At 37.6% G+C, this 22712-nt stretch overlaps 1 long non-coding RNA gene across 1 annotated transcript; it reads right to left on the bottom strand.

Moving 5' to 3' along the window:
- Positions 1 to 1072: 1072 nt before the first annotated feature.
- On the bottom strand, positions 1073 to 5059 carry LOC111734607. Its single transcript, XR_002778512.1, has 3 exons — positions 5003 to 5059; positions 4756 to 4851; positions 1073 to 1252 (listed from the first exon to the last, which is right to left on the bottom strand). It is a non-coding gene; the product is annotated as an uncharacterized LOC111734607 (long non-coding RNA).
- Positions 5060 to 22712: the final 17653 nt, after the last annotated feature.

Raw genomic sequence — 22712 nt, forward strand, 5'->3', positions numbered from 1 at the left:
GCTTCAACTCCTTTGTTGTCTCTCTATAGCCTATAGCATCACTTCCTTTCCTTGCCATGGCTTCAGGAAGTACAGTGTTCACTTGAATGACATACACCCCTGAGGGTACACAAGTGATGCTCAATGGACTTAATACTGCTTTCCCTCCCACTCAAGAGTTCATATCAGAATGGAACTGAGTGAGATGAAACTTATAGGGGTAGACACTCTGATTTAATTATTAAAACAAAAGCAGGAAAAAAAAAAAACTATTTTCAAATTGCTGCATGCCATTAGATTACTTGGAATGCACCCTTGCTATTCATACTCTGCTGACTGCCTGGTGTCACCTGGTGTCTGCTGTCCTCTCCAAACTTCTCCCCTGAGCATGTTATGCTTCAGCAGCACCAACTTGCTTCTAGTTCCTAAGACACAACTTGCTCGTTCAGGCCTCTTTCTTTTGCATATACTCTTCCCTTTGCTTGGAATGCCCTTCCACACTCAGCCACCACTTCCTGACTCTTATTTATCTTTTAAAGTCAATTTCATATGCCATTTATTCCAGGAAGGCTTTTTTCCCCCCACAAAAGTTTCGATCATCTCTCTTTTATGTAGCGATCTTACATTTTATAAGATATAAAGTCTTATTTTACTTATCATACTTTACTACATAATCCTTTGTTTGTGTGTCTATTTCCCTGAAGACCAGGCCATTTAAAACCCGTTTTAGTATTCTGAGTCTCCAGTACATAGAAGAAACTCAGTACAGGTCTATTAAGTTATATCAATGCAGAATTTACGCTCTGGAATTGGTAATCATGTTTGAGACTTGTAATACTTCTTTTGAAAATAGTACAGATATTAATATTTCATGGAATTTTTCATGATTTTAAGGGAGTAGTTGTGAGAGGTTGGTAGAGATAGTGCAGAAAATGCATTTATTTCTTAAGACATTTACTTTTTAGGAAGCCCTACTGGGTTTCACAGAATCAATATGAGAGCTGAGAACACGGTGATCTACTTTACAAAGACCTGGTGATAGAAATTGAAAAAAAAGATATTTTTATTCTCCACAAAAAGAACTAAAAGTAGTTATGAGAGTGAGACAGCATTTCTTCTTCATGTTTTACATGCAAATTATTTCTGGACTCTGGTCCCTGTGAGGTGTCATCTGCCTGTGTCCCTGTTGCTTTCTCAGCTCTACCAGAATAGTCTCATTTTCCCCGGAGGCACTGAAGGGCGTTGTGCCTCAGGGTTCCTTTGGGAATGGATGCTGGGAATAAAAATAAGCAACAATATCATTTCCACGAATTCTCTAAATGGCTTAAAAGGAAGCCTCTTGATAAAAGCACCGTGTCTATCCCTGTTCCAAAGCTGGGGTTCTGCCTGAGCTATTTTCGGCCTTGTTTTCAGTTGCCGCTGGCCAGCGGCAGGATTTCACACTCCGCTGCCACTTCTCATTACTGCCCACTGCTCCTTTTGTCAGTATGACTTCTCCTTCCAGGGTGACACACAGGAGGTACTGCCCCTGCCTTCTTCGGCCAGGTGGATGCTGTAGGCAGTCTGGTATATTTGGGTTTGACTAGGCAGGGCCCGCACCTCACCTTTCAGAAAGTAAATGCTTCCTCCCTTTAAGCTATGAGTGCAGGAGATTTAACCACTTTATTAGAAAGTTGTAGTCAGAAATTTATCCCACAGAGAATGCTGCAGAGAAGTGAGGTCAGGACATATTTCCCCTGACTCCATCCCAGTGAGATTGCTTCAGGCTGGCTGTGTTCTTTAACCTAAGTCACTGCTCCTCTCTAGGTGTCTCTCTACATGGGACTCTCCCCAAAATTCCAGTAAAGTAAATGTTCCCTCCTTTTGCTCTTTTGGGCACAGGTGTGGTAAGCACTCTGCAATTACTAACCTTGGGTTTCTACAGCATCCCCCGTGGCTCTACTAATCCTGCCCACACCTTTTTAAGTCTTCAAGTTGAGTGTGCCATCTGTTTGATTGGGGCTCTTACTGATATACTCAACTAGGCTGAAGTTATAGTAAAAGATTTCATGAACAGGGATCTTCTTGGTTTCAAGGGATGTTTTGGTTTTAAGAAACACAGACTCAATGAGACTTTCAATAAAAAGAGGATTGATTAGAAGGACTTCGGAGGAATTGAAAAAAAATGAAGTACTAGGGCAAGTCATTCCCTCTGAGAACTAGAAAGATTCTTTTTCTTGATTTCAGACCTTGCTTGATCTCAGTTTCTTATCTCTATCATCACTCCATTTTCTGTATAGATCGTCTTCCTCTGTTTTTTTTTAAATTCCTTCTTTGTACTCCCCATAACTTCATCTCATGCATGATTTTGACTTGCTAAGATTCTCATTTAATTTTTCACCTCTGACCTGGCAGTTGCCCTTATTGGATCATAAAGCAAATTAATTAGCAAACTAACAAGATTATAGTTATCAATGAGGAGATAAAAGCAAACTCAAATCTTTTTTTAGAAGAGGTAGAGTACAAATGAATGGTTTGCAAATGATGGGAAGTTGTATTCGTTGGGATATGCACATACCTATGTCTATAGAGTCGTAAGTGATGACCTATGTTTACTGTGTACCGTATTTCTCAGAAATGAGAGTTGAGTCTTCCAGGCAGTTGAAGAGAACATTGTTGTTCTCAGTCATGCTACTTTAGGGACAACATGGAGTGGAGATGGAGGCTGGAGTTTTCTGTATACAACAGTATGATGGCTCTGCCTCCCTCAGGCTGGTCTGAATGTCTCTGGGAGCTAAGAATATGTTAAAATGGTGATAAAGAATCGATAGCAGCTTCGTAATGGTTGAGTTTATTAGACTTCAAGAGAGACTTTGAGTAGTGACAGGACACCTGACCCCTCCTGTGCCCAGGCCGTAGGGTTGAATTGGAGATAAGAGTAGAGGGCCAAAATGGGGCTGGTTTCAGCCAAGATGACATTTATTGCTAAAAAGTTATTTTTTTAATATCCTTATTTTCCATGAGGAAATTGAGGTCCAGGAAATTTAAATGACCTGCTCACAGTCACATGACGAGTTGATGTATACTGTCTCAATTGCTCTTCTTTAGTTGATTACATGTAGTGCCGAAGATGTTTTCAAATCTAGGTTGGCCAGAGTAGAGGCAGATTTCAGTGTTTATGGAACACGCTTGGAAGCGTGACTTCCATAGTAGGTTGGTAAGATGTGGGAGCAACCATATAATTAATTGTTTCAACTGGAACCATTTTGAGAGTAAAAACAAGTGTTGTTAATAATTATGCCTAAGAATCTCAGGCATAATATCTGAGAATGTCTCTCTAAATAGAGAAGTGGAAAAGAGGAAACTATGCTAATCCATGCAACCAGCAAGGCCTGAAGAATAGGTATCTATGTGATCAGGTCTTTGTCAGCAATATATGCCAATGTTCTGAGCCTCTGGTTGCTGAAATCTAGAAGACAGACTCATTTAAAACACAAAGCCTTGGCCTGGTTCTTTATATAATTAGGAGATTATTGTTCTCTTTGATGAGAAAGGAGAACCATTTATCTCTCAAATGATAGATCACTAGTCTGTTGGACAGCTTTCAGAAACACTCATGTCTTCTCAAATTATGGGGTCAAGTTTTTTAGTCTAGTACCTCATGTGAGAAACAAAGAGGCTATGGTATCAATTCCATGAATGATTTTGCTCTGTTCTCTTTTATTTCAGAAAAAATAAGTACAAATAATGAAAGTCCTTTTATAATGCAGATCAATTTTCTCATTTATCTCACTTGTGAACAGGAGACCAAATTACATAATACATTCCCAGATCATTGGCCATTAATGTCTATGTCGTGGCACCACTGTTGAAGTCTTGTGTTAATTGAACTCCAACCTTAAATTATAGAAAATAAGGCTGGGTTCTAAGCTTTTATCTCTTTTTTTCCCATATATATTTAAATTAACTTGTTACCATTATGCAAAAGAATAAGATCTATGCCTTCCAGATAGAGCGAAAAGGAAGACAAATTTCTATTGACGGCTGGTTTTATTTTTTCAAAACAGAAGCAAATGAACCTACTGATTAATGACTTCCAGAAAGAGCAATATGGCTAAAGAACCCACAAACTTAAATGTCTCAATTGTTAAACAGTCTTCCTCAATTAGTCGAAATAAGAAACAGCTCCATCAAATAGATCATTTATTCATTCATTTCGTCTTTTCTTCCATCGGTAACCCTTGAGTTCCTTTGGTCTGACTGACTAGATAGTAGGTCCTAGGTTAATTTATCACGTTAATTTTTGGTATTTTATATACATATATTAATCTACCTGCCTAAACTATCAAAGAAAAATATTACAGAAAATGAGATATTTTCCAGAAGACTTAGTGAAGTTTCTTCATAATCAATGAAATCAATTGTTAACACTTATTTTTAATATTTTTTTCATGTCAAAATCATATTTTCCATGTTCACCCAGAACTCTGCAGCATCAATCAAGTACCTGTCATGTAGTCATGGATAGATTTAAAGGTCTTCTTTTGGAAAAACATTAGCCTAACTGCCAGGCACCCTCATAGCTTGCGCAATCATTCAAGAGTAATGACTTTCTGGCCAGCTCTAAATGACAACTTTTCTTCCTTCATTCCTACTTTTTAAAGTGGCTGACTAAATCTCCCTGCAGTCAATAATAGTGTCTCTATACTTTCCAGCAACAGAAAAGGCTCTTTGACATTTTCCAAATTTTCCCTTGCTACATCTGATATTCGAAAGAAACAATCCAAAGGACATTACCTAGTTCTTCTGGGTTCTCTCCCTGTGTTGAGCTTCTCAGCTACAGCATCTACGTACACTTTCATGATCTCTGGGAAACTCTCGGAATTATATAACCTGGAAGGCATTCCATGACCTCATTGTTAATGATCTTATTTAATGAAACATGCTATATACAGCAGGAATTTAATGTTTAAATACAAAATTATATTTATATACAATTTTATATCCTCTGTGTAATAAAAAGAATCATATTTCTGTCATTTACTTTTCTACTTAAGCAAAGGACGTTACTCCCTCCTAATCCTTCCAAGTCTAACGTGAAGTCAGGCTGTTTCATACCTGACACCACTAGGAAAATGCCAAAAGAAGGAAATCATGGAGAAGCCACAGATTCAGGATTTTTTAGTTTGTGATACTATGTGGATAAAATGTAGTTTTTCCTGAGTCTTTCCATTCTTTCCATTCTTTCCATTCCTAGTTTGGGGGAAGTATGAGCTATTGTTGGACTACTTTTTGTGTCTTAACTCCTAAAAAATCCAAGAAGAGGATTCTATAAAGTTGTCATCTGTTATTAACTCTACTGTAAATAGAGGATCAAGTAAAGTTTAAGATAACTTCACAATCAAGGTTTGGAGTTTTTGAGAGGTAATACTTTCTATTTCCTTTTATGAGAAAACACGTTTTCTCATGTATGTACTAAGAAATTAAATTGTCAATACATTTTGAACCTCATTAATAGATATAGTAAATAATTCTATTTAGTACATGTTCATCACTTAAATATTAAACACAGACTAAACAATTTAATATTTAAGAGGGATCGTGGAAATGGAAGAAAAAAGTACCATTTTGGAAAAAAGCTCATGTTGCAAGTAATTTGATATTAATACAGTTAGAGCTGAATTTTGCCAATGATTTACCTTCTTTTCTAAATTAAACAGTATTAAGATTATACCCATAATAATGTCCCCTTAATTTGCATCCAGATGTATTCTCTTGAATGGAAGACAAAGAGAGGAAAGGGATGCAGAAGGAATTAACTATCTATAACAGTGGAAATTTCGTGGCAATATGTTACACTTGTAAGCATATATGTATTTCTGTTTTGGTGGAACCACAGAATTAAATCATTAAAAATAAATTTCTTATATAATTTTACATAATCTTTCCAATAAAATGTCATCACTGAGTTACAATTTAATTTTGTATCTTCAGGCTTTGTATAGGATCACTACATGGAAGTTTTCTAGAACACTTTCACAATTTTGTGAAACTGTAGTTGAAGACATTGGGTCACATTGTTTAATTAATTTTTGAATTCAGGTTAACATTTTTTATATTTAACCAGAAACTTCCTTCTATTAGACAAAGATACAATATAGCCCAATATATTTTTATTTTTGTCAAAGCTACGAAAAAACTCCAAATTAGATTCATTGCCCAGCTGTAGCAATTCATTTAGTTCAAGTACCTGGTGACTCCTATTTCTCTTTTAATAGTTGACCATATAGTTTTAAATATCATGATTTATATTAATCGCACTGGAATGAAAAAAGGTATATGCAATAGAGTAGGCATTTATATTTATAAATTCTGTTTTGTTGCTCTTTAAAAAAATTCTCATTATCCAAGAGTCACATGTTTTTGTTTTGTTTTTGACAGCATGAGCATTATTTACAAAGGCTGAAATATAACTTCATTGATATTTTAAATAGGTATCATTAAAAATAGAAAGTTTGTAAAAATATATACACACATTTCTCTGACACAACAACTATTACAGGTGATCATAAAAATAACTTCTAATCCTTTGCCAATTTGGCAGTGATCAGGAGTAAATATTAATTGCTTTGTTAATGAGTTTATTTTCATGTCCTTATCAATATGATCTTCCTGGCTATTGGTCTTAAAAATAATTATGAGTATAGATTTTGTTCAATACTTCAGAGTTCACCTTGGTAAATTAATACATTCTTTCCTTTACCATGTCTTGATGGAAAAATGAATATATTTACATGAAGTAAGTAGCATATTGCCTGGGGAGAGATGAGCCTTGGCTGAAAAGATGGAATTAGTTTTATGTGACAGCAGCTGTTCTGCAATATGTGTAGCAATTTAACTAATTTTGATTCTTGGAATAAATATGCTCACATTTCCTCCTGATTTCCAACTAAAGTCATGCTTAGGGAGGGACTATAGTTCCAAAGCATACTTACTTCATCAATACCTAAAAAATGTATGTGACTTTATGGTTTACAATGAAAATAGATAGGCAGGCAGCCAAAAATTTTGTCAACTTTTGCATCAGTTAGTATTAAATTTGGCTACACAGACAGCCATAATAAAAGAAAATACACACACACACACATAAACTCTCACACACAATAACACTGGTTAAAGTAAGTAGAAGGATAATTCTCTCTTACCCTAAAAGAAGATCTGAAATTGGCTGTCTATGGTCATGATCCAAGGATAGGGGATGAAGACAGGGATTTAAGTGTAATAAAGCTTGTCCTCTATTCAGTCTCTTATATGTTAGGTTAAATCCTAGGGAGAGAGAGCAGCAATAAAAATTCAGGTTAAGAAGAACAATAATGACAATTTATATTACAAAAACCTTTCTTAAAAACTGGGATCCCACGACAGCCCTGTTTTGTGAACTTGTATCACAAGTAGGGGTAGAAGGCATTTGTCTCGCCTCCATATGGTGCATTTTCAGTTAGAGGCCAACACATCTTGGTAACAGGAAGAAGATATCACACTAACTAGGGTCAAAAATTGCACTCAATAAGGTCAAGTCAATGTTGGAGAGGAAGAAATGACAGTTTCTTACTACTCAGTGGTCAGGATCAGGGTAGGAAGCAACTACATGGACACCCCAGGCAGTTTCATAATTTGGCATCTTTTCCAAGTGATACATTGTGATATCAATTCTTAGGGGAGATGATCCCAGCTACGTGGGGAAAGGACTGCAAACGAGAGTTCAGTCAGGTGTAATTCTTCATGTTAACCTAACCCAGTCTCCTTAGAAGCTGGTCTATTGACCAAACTACCTGTTGTTACCATAGCATGGCTCTTGGTGGGGGAGAGTATCTCATCTTCTTTTATTCCTCTTTTCCTTCTACCTGAAACAATTCATGAAAATACATCTACCAACCACATGCCATATTCCTCCTGAAAGAATTTCTGAGTAATACTGTTTTCTTTGTCTTGATACAGTTCCTGTGACGTTTACAGGAATCTGGAGAAGTCCACCCACAGGAGCTGTGGCATTTGGTTGAAGAATGCAGTCATTTTTAGGCTGTGTCCTGGCAGGGTAGAAGCAATTTCTGTCTCTCTTCCCTCCTTCTGATCTTTTGCTGGTGATACTCACTGGCCAAACCCAACCAGACTGCCCAGGGGTTGAATTGATGCAGTCTGCAGAGGTCAGCCTCTTTAGGGCACAGAGCAGGGAAGGGGAGGGTAGAGAATAGATCTGAATCAGGTAAATGGAGAAGATCCAGTATAATCAATGATGAACACATTTTAAAAATGACTGAAACAGTGTGTACACAGAGTCTAACAATTATGGATAGTTACATATACCTGAATCTTAAGTGTACGGCATGATTAAAGTCATCCCTCTTGTCTATACATATCACAGATGTATTTCATACCATTTCTTAATTCATCTTTTAAAAAGAACTATACTCTTTATACAAGTTTCTTAAAGGAATTATTACCACATCAAAAACACGATAGTATGTTCACTAAAGGCTGTAATTAATTTTGGACAACTTACAGACTTTGAAACGCCTCATTGAAATGCCAAAATTTCTGACACTTTCTGGAAGGGAATTTAACCAACAGGCAAGACAAGAATGTTATTGTGGATTAATAGGTGTCCATGTAATGTGATTGACCAGCATCAGAAAAGTGCCTCTCCACTGGACCCTGAGATGGTACATCAAATAATTAGAAATTCCTTTATCTGACTTAGTGGTTTGTTGTATCTTCTTTTTTCTTGTAAAATGCAAATGCCTTGAGAGTTAGGACATCATTCATTCATTTAATTCTTCTTTCATTAAACATTTACTGTTACTATTTCTTAGTAGTTGGTTAAGCTTTGGAGTAACAAACATAAACAAAGCAGTTCTTGTCCTCGAGGTGCTCAGAACTTAGTGGAGATGAAACAAAGTAGTCAAGGACTCCAGAACTGGTTGGTATATACTATGGTAGAGGTATCATGAAATATTTTGGGGGAATATCTAACTCTTTCTTAGAGGATAGAAGAAGGGAAGGAGGGTGATGAGGATAGAGAAAAACTCTTCACAACTGAAATAATAGCTGAACTGAAGATAAATGAGAGTGAACCAGATGGAAAAAATAGAGGTGAAAGTAGAAATTAGACTTTGCAGGGAAAAAATGAGTCCTTCATCAGATTATATCCAGAAGATATGAAACTGGAAGAGTACTCCTTGAATGCTATTCTAAGAAGTCAATTAAGGATTAAGTGGAGGAGTGGCCATTTAATATTTGATCCACAGAAAAATCATCCTTGAGACAGTGCAGAGGATTGGATGGAGGCAAGACTAGAGAATGAGTCAATTAAGAGGGCCTTGCAATGATTTGAGCAAGAGATGAGAAAGTGCGAACTAATGAGGTGTCAGTGAGAGTAAAGAGGATGGAGGGATTCTAAAAATACTTAAGAGGTGAGCTAAACTGAGCATGACTTTGTAACCAGTTCACTGTGGTGAAGATAGGAGAGAGTATGAATAATTGAGAAAGAAAGATTAGAATGATACTCATGTTTTTGTCTTAGGTGACTGGGTAGAGGCTATAGCATCAAATATTAGCAGAGGCTTTGCATGTCTGCAAAGGAAAATAATTGTGTTTTGTTTTAAACATCTTGAGATGGAACCTGGGAGAGAGGTCAGAGGGTGTCAGAGCATGGGTAGTAATTAAAGTAGTGGGTCCGCAGGTGCTCTCTTCCATGGGATAAGCAGAGAAGAGGTTTAAATATTAGTCTTATAGGAAGCACCTGTATTTGAGGGACGTGCGAAGAAAGAGGATTACATAGATGAGAACCAGAGCTAACTGAGATCCTGGAGAAAAGAGTTTTTAAGAGAAATGTGGTCTATAATAACAAATGCTATAGAGAGTGGGTGTATTAATTAGGATACATTTGGCTGCAAGTAACTAAATAAAAGTGACTTATTTATACCATTACAAATGACTTATCAAGAAGTTTGGTTGGCGGTCTCTGGATGGGTTTTGTGACCTCTCAATGTCATGGAAGACCCAAGCACTTTCCATCCTTTTGCTCTGCCACCTTCAGTGTGTCAAAAAGGTTTCCCTCAGGATTACAGGCTGGACATGCCAAGCAACTGAGATCATCCCAAGTAGAAAGTTAGGGGAGTGGATACAATAGGCTTTCTCTTTGTGAACTTCATTCTCTTTCAAGGAGAAAAATCTTCCCCAGAAGACCTATCAGACTTCCCCTTATGTCTCATTGACCAAGGCTCATTCCCACTTCTAGAATGATTATTGGCAAAGTGATTGGGGTTACCATGACTGGTTTAGGTCAATCATGGCTCATCTCTGAGGACTGGGAAAATAAAAAGGGAGTTCTCTTAGCAAGAAGGATGGGAAAATAGTAATTTTTCATGTCTTTCTCCTACGGGAGTTTAGAAAGAATGAGACTGAGGCGTGTCCCTTGAATTCAGCAGTTAGGAACTTATCGGTGGTTTCAGTAAAATACATTTCTGTGAAGGCTGTTAAGGATGGGCCCTGGAGCCAGATGACAATGTGTCAAAGAGTCCAAGAGTGTAAAGCAGGCCCTAGACTACTTTTCAACTAAATGTAAATATGTTTGTCTAATCTTTTTCTGAAAACATGTCTTGATGAATGGAGAGATGGCAAGCATTAACTAAGGGTTCAGGGGATAAGAAACTAAGAAATAAGTTGGAATATAGAAGATAAACTTTGCCCAATTCGTCATTGGAAAAGAATTTCTCTTTGGCAAGGAAGATGGTTTCTTCAAATTTCTCCAAATTTGAATTTCTCCTCATGACTAGGCTCAGCCACAGACTAATTTTTGGAAATGTGAGTCAGCAACAAGAGAAGTTTTTTTGAACTCCGAATAAATCCTCACTATTCCACAGCTGTGTACAACCAGGGGGTGGTGGGGTGAGGGGATGTGATTAAAAGGTTTCTACAAAGGAGTGAAATTAAATTAGCTAGGAGGAGATTCAATTTTGAACTCCTTCCAAGATTTCTAATAGTGAGATTATATACTTTATTAAAAGTATAAGGATAAGGCAGAGGGTAGAGTGATATAACTAATTGAATAAGAACAGATTTTTCTACTAAAGTCAGGCACTGTATTTTTCTCTCTGGCACCTAGGAATAGTTTGTGTGTTCCTGTTCAGCCTCAAAATGCATCTTTTCCTCTGTCTGCCCATCACTAAGTAGAATGGTACGTAGCTGCCTCTTCATATCAATCAGCTGGAGAACTGACCTAATCAACCGATCTTTTTGGCTGACGAGTCTTTTTTGTCTCTTTTGCTTGTTTTTAATAGACTTTATTTTTAAGAGCAGTTTTAGGCTCACAGCAATACTGAGCAGAAGATGCAGAGATTTCCCATATATTCTGTGTCCCCACACATACACAGCTTCCATAATCATCAACATCCCCAACCAAAGTGGTACATTTGTTATAGTTGATGAACCTGCATTAACACATGATCACCCAAAGTCCATAGTTTACATTAGAGTTTACTTCTTTTTTTTTTTTAGAGTTTACTCTTGATGTGTATTTTATGGGTTTGGACAAATGTGTACTGACATATATCTATCTTTATAGTATCATACAGGGCAATTTCTGCTCTAAAAATTCTCTGCGCTCCCATTCATTCCTCCTCTGACCCCATCCCTGGCAACCACTGATCTTTTTACTATCTATAGTTTTGCCTTTTCTAAAATGTCATATAGGCGAAATCATATAGTATGGAACTTTTCAGATTGGCTTCTTCCATTTACTAAAATGCATTTAGGGTTCCTCCATGTCTTTTTATGGCTGGATAGCCCATTTCTTTTTAGCACCAAATAATATTCCATTGTCTGGATGTACTACAGTTTATTCATTCACCCACTGAAGCAGACATAAACATAATTAGCCAATCTTCTTGGTTGATGAGTTGTCTCTTATGCAGCTCTGGTCACTAGAGTCTTAGCTTTTGAGCTTAAGAAAATGTAAAGAAGCAGGAGAAAGGTTGTGGCTTGTAGATAAATATACTGATCAGAGTAAACAGAAGACAACAGATGACCTCATTTCCTGGTTCTACAGCACTATCTCTACACTGCACTTTAAAGAGTCTTAAGTACAGAGAAGTTAAATATAGGATAATTCAGTCAGACTCTAACTGGCTGGTGCCTTTTTGAGCTGCTTTGACCAATTTGGAACATAATTTACTTCAGGTTTTAACAATTCAGAAGTATAGTGTATCAGAGATGAAGGAATCTAAGCAATCATCTGATTAATATGAGATAACGGAGACCTAGCAATCTCTGTCAGATATAAAACAAAACCAGAACCCGGGTGTCCTGACTTTCACAATATCTTATTTAATTAAGATAAAACCCTAAGGAAATACTAAAATCTAAATCATTGTCAAGCTTACTTTAATTTCAGGCACTTTAAATAGCTTAACACCCATGTTGACCTTGCAGCTCTTATTCTGGGCAAAGACAAGCAGCCAGAGCAGAAAAGCTTTATTCGTGTGGAATTGTTAAAGGAAGGTTAAGCTGCTATTTACATATTTATCCAATCCCTTGAATTTTTTCTTAATTGAAAGTTAAAGAGTGCTCCATCTAGGTCTTATAATTATTCTTCCTTGCAAGAACAGGCCAAAAGCTAGGCATTGTATCAGTCAGGGTTCTTAGCTTTAAACAACAGATACCAAACTCTGGCTAATTTAAGCAGAAAATGGAATTTCATAAAAGGCTAATAGATAGTTCCCAAACTTTACAGAAGGAATAAAACTTTGATTTAGAGAATACACATCGGAAACAATGCTGAACATCATCATGTCACGGAACTAGTTCTATGAGCACACCCTGCTGTTACAGCTGGGTGGTAGATGCTGCTGATAGCATTCCCAGAATCATCGGAATTGGATCTGAATGTTTTTATTTTCCCTGCTGATTCTGGAAATTGGATGTACCCGCCATTTCTACCACCACCCATTGCCAGAAAGGATTTGGTTCATTCCCTTCTTTGTATCTCTAGTTTCCAACTTAGTGTCTGGGCCACTGTACCTTACTGGCAGAACCCTGGTCATGTGCCAGTGTTTTAGCAGCCAAAGCAAGTATTCTGGGATATTCAGTTTCTACAATGCGAGGTTAACTCTTCTTCACAAGGTGAGTAGTTCGGATGCTGGGCAGCCTAAAGAAGTAGAAATGTTAGCTATAGTGACCTATCACAGCAATTTTAATATTTTTACTATTATTTATTGTTTTGAGTAAGTAACATATTTATATATTGCCAAATTCAAAAGATAAGAAAAGATACATGGTAAAAAAAATAAGTCTTCTTCTCCCCTGGCTCCCAAGTTATCCACTTGGCCTCCCTTGCATGGTAGATTGTTAACTGTCACCAATATTCACTTCCACTCTGGAGGATTATATTCTTCCATCCTTTGAAGTCAGGTTAGGCTATGTGATTTACACAAGTCAATGAAACATAAGCCTAAGTGGCCACATCACTTTAGGTAGAAGCTTTAAAAGCCAGCTTATGTTTTACCTCATTGTTTTCCCTTATACCACGTTGACTGGTAATGTTTCAGGTGGTGCTAGCCTGGATTACAGAGTATACTAGATATTTTGTGTTTGCCCCTATAGATTTCACCCTGTCCATGATGCTCTATGCCCTGGGACTCTGCCTTTTATGGACTGTAGCAACAGTTCCCTTTGTCCTCTGTCTTCTGGACAGGTTCAGCAGCAAGAGATATACTTATCAGAGATCAGAGGTCAGAAGCAGGGTGATGTTGAGATATTTATTCTCTTGCTCCCATCTTTTCAGGTCTCCACAGACTAGTTGCATTTCACAATAGAGATCTCCAGTTCCTGCTGGGTGGCACCTACTCTCTTTGGGTTCTAGTAGTTGCTGTAGCTGGCTCTGGGGTAAAGCACTATCTTTTGTTGATTTCCTTCAACCTTATCTTCATGTTTGTAAATAGTCCTTTTATTAATCTCTTCTTAATTAATTATTCAAGTATGTTATCTGTTTTCCACCGGAATTCTGACTAATATATGATGTGAAGGACAACTATGAGCAGAAGACACTTTCTCCAACCAGTATTGGTCATATAACATGAACATTGAGATTTCTGAGTCATTTGTAACTACAGCACAACCTTGCATATTCTGACTAATACCCTCTGTTTCTAGTTTCTCATAATGCAGTTATATTTTAACGAGAAATTGGTGTCTCAATCTGTATGGAGGTTAATAAAAATATACATTCTAAGGTTCTATTCCAGAAGAGTCTAATTCAGAAAGTCTTAGGTGGTGCCCAGGCTTTGTATTTTTAATCATTGTTTTTGAGGATTTTCAATGTTAAGAATTTCTCTCATATTGGCATATTTTTTCAGGTATGTTTTTATAACTTGGAGTGTATATGGAGTTTATTAGTCGGGGTTCTCCAGAGAAACAGAACCAGTTTCTGTGTGTGTGTGTGTGTGTGTGTGTGTGTGTGTGTGTGTGTGCATGTGCGCGTGCGCGCACGCGCGTGTGGAGAGAGAGAAAGAGAGAGAGAGAGAGAGATAGAGAGAGAGATTCATTTTAAGTTATTGGCTCATGTAATTATGAAGGCTGAAAAACCAAAGTCTGAAGTTTAAGTCTGAAGGCTTGGCGGAGGTCAGTCTTATGTTTTATTCAGGCCTTCAGTTGATGGGAGGGGACCCACCCACATTATGGAGTACTATCTTCTTTACTCAAAGCACACCAATTTAAATGTTAATCTCATCTCAAAACACAGAAACATCCAGAGTAATGTTTGATCTGGCACCATGGCCCAGCCAAGTTGACACATAGAATTTACCATTGCAGGGGCTTTTTTTGACACATGGATAGAGCTAAATGCAAAAGATTGAAGGAAATAGTAACCTGATTCCCTTGGCAGAAATATTTAAAATTTTTGGATACATGTCAATATTTATATTTGTCAGTGTCAGTCAGATTAGACACTGGCTAGAGTTCAGGTAAAATTTCTAGATTTGTTATGTGAACATAATTTCCCTTATAATCTGTACAGAACCATTCTAACCATGTAGCTCTAAGTATGAGATTTAGTATCAGACAGACCTAGCTTTGAACACTGGCTCCACCATTTGCTTGCTGTGTGGATTTGGACAAGCTTCTTAAACTCTTTTTGGTTTGGTTTTCTCTTCTGTAAAATCTTTGATTTGAGGGTTAATTAGAAAAGGTATATAAAGCATTTAGTATCTGAAACATAATAGATACATAGTATGTCTGTTGTTAATATGTAATCTTCAAAGAAGAGTGAGTGCGAAATTGTATTTCAATTCATAATCATATGAAAAGAGATAAATCACTGTGAAATTTTTAAAGTATTTTTTTCTTTGAAAAATTGAGAACTTGTGGCAATGTCACTCATCACTTCCAGACTTTTATCTGACATGCATGCACCGTGAGAGGATTTCAAAAAGTGAAGCAGAGAAAGGGGGCTTGGCTAGGTGGGTGGCAGAACAGCTCAGATGTCTTTGCATTCGCAAACCTCATGTCTGGGAACAGTTTCAGATTTGGGATAGTTACATGGCTGTATTGGCAAAGTACCCTTTAACTAAATACAAATGATTCATTCCTAAGTTTAATGAGATAAATGAAAAAGGAAGTGTGAGTCCAGAGTTGGCAGGAAAATCTATGTACATTGTCTTTTGCCTTTCAGCAAGGAAGGCTGTGATGCATAATACAAATCTAGGCCTCTTCTTGTTCGCAGGGCAGAGAAAACTGATGCTGTTGAACCAGGAACACATTCAGTTTAAGACAAGAAAGTGTCAGGAAAGAGATGAGCAGCAATCTAGTAGCTTTTACAGGTGGAGGTAACCAGAGCTAACATGTGCTCCTCTGGATCATGTTCTTGACCTTTGCCTCACCATTTTAATTACTAGCAGTATATATTATGGGAGCTACTGACATTCTGAGATCATTAATCTGTGATCATCACAAATCATATTTTTGTTAAACTGATTTAATCCCAGGCTGTTTAAAAGACAATGGATCCAAATCGGCAATCTTGAAACTTTTGGGGTAAAATTCCATAGCTTCCTACAAGGCTCTGCTACCATTTGTAGAAAAACTTTTGGATAAACCAGCAAATACATGTTTCCCCTTTGTGTAATGCTCTTAACTCTTTCTTTACTCATCAAAATTTTCTTTATTCTGTCAATTACCTAGGTCCTAGGATATTGGCATCAAAGGTTCTGGTAAGAGTTACTTTGGACCTTTTGAGTGTCTGGTCATCTTCTAAATGCATCCACAAAAACTGATAGAATTTTCCAGAAACACTCCCTGTATGTTTTCCCCAAAGTAAAAACACAAAACAACGATCCTGTGAACTTAGTGCTAGAGAATGTCAGTTGGGGGTAAATATTTCATAACTATACAATATCCTATCATACTTTCAGAAGGTAATTGATTATATTTTTGAGAGAAACCTCTCTCTAGGCACATCAATACTTTAAGTTTGCTCTTATTGTTTTCAGGGATCTTTCTTCCTCTGTTTCTTCCTTTCCTCCACTACCCATTCCTTCAGCAAAGATAATGTGGTACAGAAAAAAGGAAGAGCTGGTGGACAAATTGGGAAGAAAATCAGTAGGACCTAGCCTTCCTTAGTCACATGGTCTAACATTTGCACTCTGCAATTATGATGAAGTTTAGAGACACAATAGAGTAGAACTACATTATCTCCAGTTTTATAATTCTATGAACCCCATGAAGTTTGTAAATAAGGATGTTCTTCTTCAAAAGAGGAAATGCTAGGCTTACATAAGATGCTGCTTTTATTCCAGGTTGAAAGCTATTCCTTAGTGGGGGGATAATTTTATCCCTGTTTTTGAAGAATTGAGTATTTATTGACAATTTATAAATAAATACTATTAAAACTATTAGTTATCTTCTTTTTTCATTTTTTTTTTATTGTGGTTAAAAAAACCCGCATAACATAAAATTTGCCCCGTAACCATTTTTAAGTCTACAATTCCATAGTGTTAAGTATATTCACATTGTTGTTGAATAAATCTCCAGAACTTTTACATCTTGCAAAACTATAATTCTATACTCATTAGATGACAACTTTCCTTTCCCCCTCCTCCCAGTAGTCACCATTCTACTTTCTGTTTCTATGAATTTAACTTATTTAGATATCTCGTATAAGTGGAATCACACAGTGTGTGTGTGGGGGGGCGGTTATTTCACTTCAAGTTTCATCTATGCTATAACGTGTGACAGGATTTCCTTCTTTTTTAAGGCTGAATAATACTACTTTGCACGTATACATATATCTCATTTTGTTTATCCATTCATTCATCAATTGACATATGGGTTGCTTCTATCTCTAGGTTACTGTGATATCCCTGTGTTTTAAATATTGAAATTTAATTTAACTCTGACCTTCTGATTCCCTTTGGTGGGTTTAATAAACACAATATCATCTGTAAGGCACATCTAACCTTCAGGGAGAATGTGAAACAGGAGAAGAGAGTTGAAGGCAAAATCTAGGGAATCTAATTCCTTTGAGATGCCAGCAGATGAAGGAGGAGGAGGCTGAGAAGGAAGGATTAGTGGGAAAAGAAGAATCCTAGAGGTTGGGTGTGTTTCCAAGGAGAAGTAGACAAATGGCAGAGACGGCAGTGAAGCCAAGTAAAATAACAATGAAAGGGTGTTAGCAATAACAAAGCTGTTAGGATTGTTTGCAATTTCAAAAGGGGATAGAAGCTTAACTAAAGTGGGTGGAGGAGTGAATGCGAGGTGAAAAAGTAGAGAAATCTGTTAAATACCACTTAAGAAACTTAGGTATGAACTAGAGGAAAGAGATTAGGTAGTGGCCAGAGAAGGATGTAGTGTTTTTTTTGTTTTGTTTTGTTATTGTTGTTTCTTAAGCTAAGAGAGACTTGACAATATTTAAATGTTGGTTTCAGTTTAACTGGTTGTTATATAAAGAACTATTCCAAAACTGAATGGCTTAAAACAACCATTTTATTTTGCCTCATGATTTTGTGGGTTAAGAATCGAAAAAGGGCTCGGCTGGGTGGTTTGCTTTGACCCACATGGTGTCAGTGATGGAGAATGGGACTATAGGATCCACTTTCAAGATGACTGTTTCACCCACATGTGTGATGCCTGATTGTTTCTTGGCATCTCTTTCTCTCCTTCAGGGCCTCTCAGTGTGGGTAGGGCTTCTCACAGAATGGTAGTCTCAGGATAATAACATTCATTACACAGCAACTCACTTTCAAGAGCAGTTACTCCAAGATACTCAAATGGAAGCAACAAGGTTTCTTTTGACCTGGACTTGCAAGTCAAAGAAGGTCACTTCCACTGCTGTCTATTGGCCATACGAATTATTATGGCACCCATGTTTTCAAGAGGAGTGAAGGAGTAGAGTAGACTCTACCTCTTGATGGGGGCTGGCATGAGCCCACAAGGAGGGAAGGACTTGATAGCAGTTGTCTTGGAAACAAGTAGAGAAAAAAGGTTTGAAGTCTGAAGGTATCTGAAGTTGTAGGAGTAGATGAGACTTTTGAGATTTGAAACCGAAGATGGATACACTGAAAAGTCTGGCAAGAGGAGGAAGTTATTATTATTATTTTTTTATGACAGTATAATCCTTTATAAACCACAAACTCGAAGGTAACTCGAAGACATTTTTCAGTATGCAGCAATGTCAGAGTTCTACCTACTTTTTTCAAGCACCTGGCACTCTCTGAGAGGAAGTTCAGGTACTTAGGGGTCCCTTTGCCAAACCAAAGTGTACTTCAGAGGGTCACAGGTAAATACACCAAATGGTCTACTGCCATAGGTTAATCTTCTGGACTGCCTCATCTCAAGTGCCTGCTGAGGAAGTCTCTGTGGTCAAAGGCCTCCCTTGCTATCCTTATCCACTCGCCTTTGCAAGTGATCAGCCTTAACACTTCTAATAAAACTATTGTTCTGTCTCTTTGAGAGGAATTGCAGTGAATAATCCCTGGAGTTAAGCTAACCTACTCCATCTACTCGCTATTTGATCTGGGGGTAAATTATTTCACCTTCCGGAGCATCAGTTTTCCCGTGAGTAAAATAGGCACCTCAATCACCTCAAAGGTTGATCATGAGAATAAAATAACATCATTCATATAAAGAAGCACTTAGTAAGCTCTCAATAAAGAATAGGTATTTCTATTATTAAAACCGAATATCTTCAGTTGAGCTCCTCAGTTTCATCTTTGGGTGGGAAGCAGAAGTTTGGATCATTAACATCCAAAAGCATTTGCTGGACAAGCTGGAAATCATCGTGACTCACTCTCTGCAAATGGTGCACTTTAAACAGGAGTGGAATTTTACCGTGTGTGCCACAGAAGCTTTACGAGCTTCTCCAAGGGCTAGTTTACAAGGAGAAAGTATCTTGGGCACTTACACAAGGTAATAAAGCTCACTGAATCAGAGGATTAAGAGAGGGACTTTGAGCATCTGTCTAGTTTGCTACTACCTAAGCCATACAGACATGTGAAAATCTGCTTTTGCGCAAACAGCTCCAGACTCTTACCAATTCTGTCTCCCCACCCCCGCCCCTGGCAGCCTTTCTCTCCCTGGACCCAGTTCTGTTCCTGGCACTCAGACTGGCCTGAGTTAGAGCTCTGGGCCTCCTTCTTACCTAGGAGCAAAGTTGGAACAATGTTGTTCACCAATCTTTTGCCTTATTTTAAAATGAGATATGACAATAGATCACTTTGAATATCATTTTTATAAATACTATAAAAAAATATCTTTCTTGGGCCATTTCCAAGAATATAGGGCATTGTGCTGGTGAGCAATGATGCAGAACTGACTTGATCTCTTTGTTTTGGCTGCCAAAACCCATAGTTGGTTATTATAATCACCTAATCGGTTCCTCCAACTCTTCCGTGTCTTTCACACTAGTCAGCTTTCTGCAGCTGGAGTAATTTCTACACATAACACTCTGAGCACTTCCATAGCCAGCCATTACCCTCTGGAGTCCCGTCTAAACATAGCCTGACCTCAGAGCTTCCGCAGTGCCTGCTTTCATCTTCTGCCCTTGCTATGAAAGTACAGGGAATTTAGGTGGATCCTGGATGTCTTCCCTCCATCCTGTGCATTGCGAGGGGCCTCTTCCCTCCCTAGGAAGGGCTTCCTGGCCACTTCTTCCATCCTCACACTCTTTATTCTCCAGAATGCCTGACCTCTTTCCAGTTAACTCACACTCATAAAGATGCAGCTTCTGTGTATGCTCAGCTTTTGTTTTCTTGCTGGAAAAAAAAAACAAAACAAAAAGGAGAAGCTCTTAATCAAAAGTGATTCTGCTCAGATTGTTAGGAAAGGGGAAATGATACAATGTGGGACGGAGGTGGGGAAGTGGGTAGGTAGCGAAGGATATAAGTAGCAGCAATGAGTTTGAGGCTGGCAGGACACCCCAGTCTTGCTGATGATAGGTGTTTGTTTCCGGGTAGGAAGAAACTTATAGGCAGGGCCCACGTCTGTTTTTCAAATTATTATTTTATTATAATTGCACAGATCACATAACTAACCGAGGTTTAAAAAATAGAGGTCAGAATTCGTATTTGAGCGGTCATTCTAACAATTGAAATGTTTTATTTTTATTTGTTTTAATTTGGGTTCCCCCTGTTCATAGTGTTTCTCAACCTTTTTTTTTTTTTTAAATTATGACCCTAAGGAAATTTTTTAGATATTTTTTTCTTAATCATCTCCTCCCCACCCCCATGGATTTTCAATACCACAGATATGTGTAAATTTGTGAGTGTACTATGTATATATCTGTACTTTATACATAAAAGGAGTAAGAATTTTTGCCCCCGCCCCCCAAGTAATCAAGTTTTACCCCTTGGGGGCTATATCGCCCCTGTTGAGAATATATGTATCCCTCAGAACAAAACAGAGATAGATAGGTAGTTTATTTAGATGAGGAAAATGGCTGGTAGGGGAGTGGAAAGTGAGACAGAGAAGGAAGGAAGGCGGTATAATATAGATTAGGGCAAGTTGCCACTGTGGGCAACTGGTATGTAATCTAACTGGGGTACTCTGGGAACCAGAGTGTTCAACAACACCTGAAACACCCACCTCCAGGATGTTTTGCCTGACATGCCAGGTATATACCTAACTACTTTCATCAGTCGAAGCTGAAGTTTGCTCCCGGGATAGTAATTCCCCAGCAATGTTATTTTGTCCCTCTCTTGAGAAGAATGTACTGTGGAGGACAGATAATCCTCAGGCAGGTGCTGGCAGCAGTATAAGGTGCTTGTTCAGGGCACATAAAAAGATAAGTGCTGGGGGATAATGCAGACGAGGACACTGACATTTGCCGGATTTTTTTTAGAAAGTAGACTTTATTTTTTAGAGTAGTTTTAGGTTTATAGCAAAGTTGATCAGAAAGTGCAGAGTTCCTATATACTCCCTGTTCCCACATATGCTCAACTTCTCCCGCCATCAACATACACCACCCGACTGGTACATCTGTTACAAGTTATAAACCTGCACTGACACATGGGTACCCCCCAAAGTCCATAGTTTACATCATATAGTTCCATACTTTACATTAGATAGTTTCGCCTTTGGTGTTGTAAGCTCTATGGGTTTTGACGAATGTGTAATGACATGTATCTACTATTCTAGTATCATACAGAATAGTTTTACTTCCCTAAAAATCCCCTGTGCTCTGCCTATTTATCCCTCTCCCCCTCCAAATTACTTTTTATGTTTCCTTCTAGTCCATGTTACCATGTTATACAATTTTTACATAGTTGTAATAACAGTGGGGATATAATTTTGTACTGTGCTTTTTTTTCAATTGAAGCACTTTTTCAGGTTGATATAGTTTTCATAATTATAACTTTTAAAGATTGCATAATTTTGCTTCATATGCATATACCATAATTCCCATAACCATTCCTCTATTCTTAAACATTTGGTTTATTCAATTTTTTTTCTTGCTATTATAAATAAATTACTAGAAAAACAAAATGAGAAGTCTCATTAAAACACTGCAAAGTGTTAACAATGGTTGTATGTATAGATTTCAAGGCTTTTGTTGTTGTTCTGCCTATTTTTCTGTGGTTGCCTTTTATAACAGGAAAAATAACAGTTTTACATGTTAATTTGGCTAGGCCAAACCCAATTGTTCAATCAAACACTAATCTAGGTGTTGCTGTAATGGTATTTTATAGATGTAATTAACATTTACACTCAGTTTTATGTAAAGGAGATTATCCTCAATAGCCTAGGTGTATCTGATGCAATCAGCCAGTTGAAAGACCTTAAAAGCAGAACTAAGGTTTATGTGAGAAGAAATTCTGCCTTGGACTGCACCTTCAGCTCCTGCCTGAGCCAGCTTTATGGATCTTGGACTTGCCTAGCCAGCTCTCATGGTCACATAAGCCATTTCCTTGCAATAAACATATATTCCATCCTCTGCTCTTGGTGGAACTCTTAATAATCCAGTGACCTCTTGTTATCTCTTTCTTTCTCCCCCTCAAAAAGTCACTGCAAACAACATCTTAAGGCATATGTTTTTTTCTTCTTATTTTGTATATATTTTTTCTTCCCAGGATTGAGATTTCTGGTTGTGGCTCAAACATATTTCATTGACATCCACACTCTTAATTACAAATCCCAAACAATTGGTATAGTGAACCCAGGAGCCAAATTAAAGGGTGATCCAGATGGGCATGCAATGAGGTGTCAAT

Source organism: Pteropus vampyrus, unplaced genomic scaffold (genome assembly GCF_000151845.1).
Source record: "Pteropus vampyrus isolate Shadow unplaced genomic scaffold, Pvam_2.0 Scaffold15, whole genome shotgun sequence".
Taxonomy (NCBI): domain Eukaryota; kingdom Metazoa; phylum Chordata; class Mammalia; order Chiroptera; family Pteropodidae; genus Pteropus; species Pteropus vampyrus.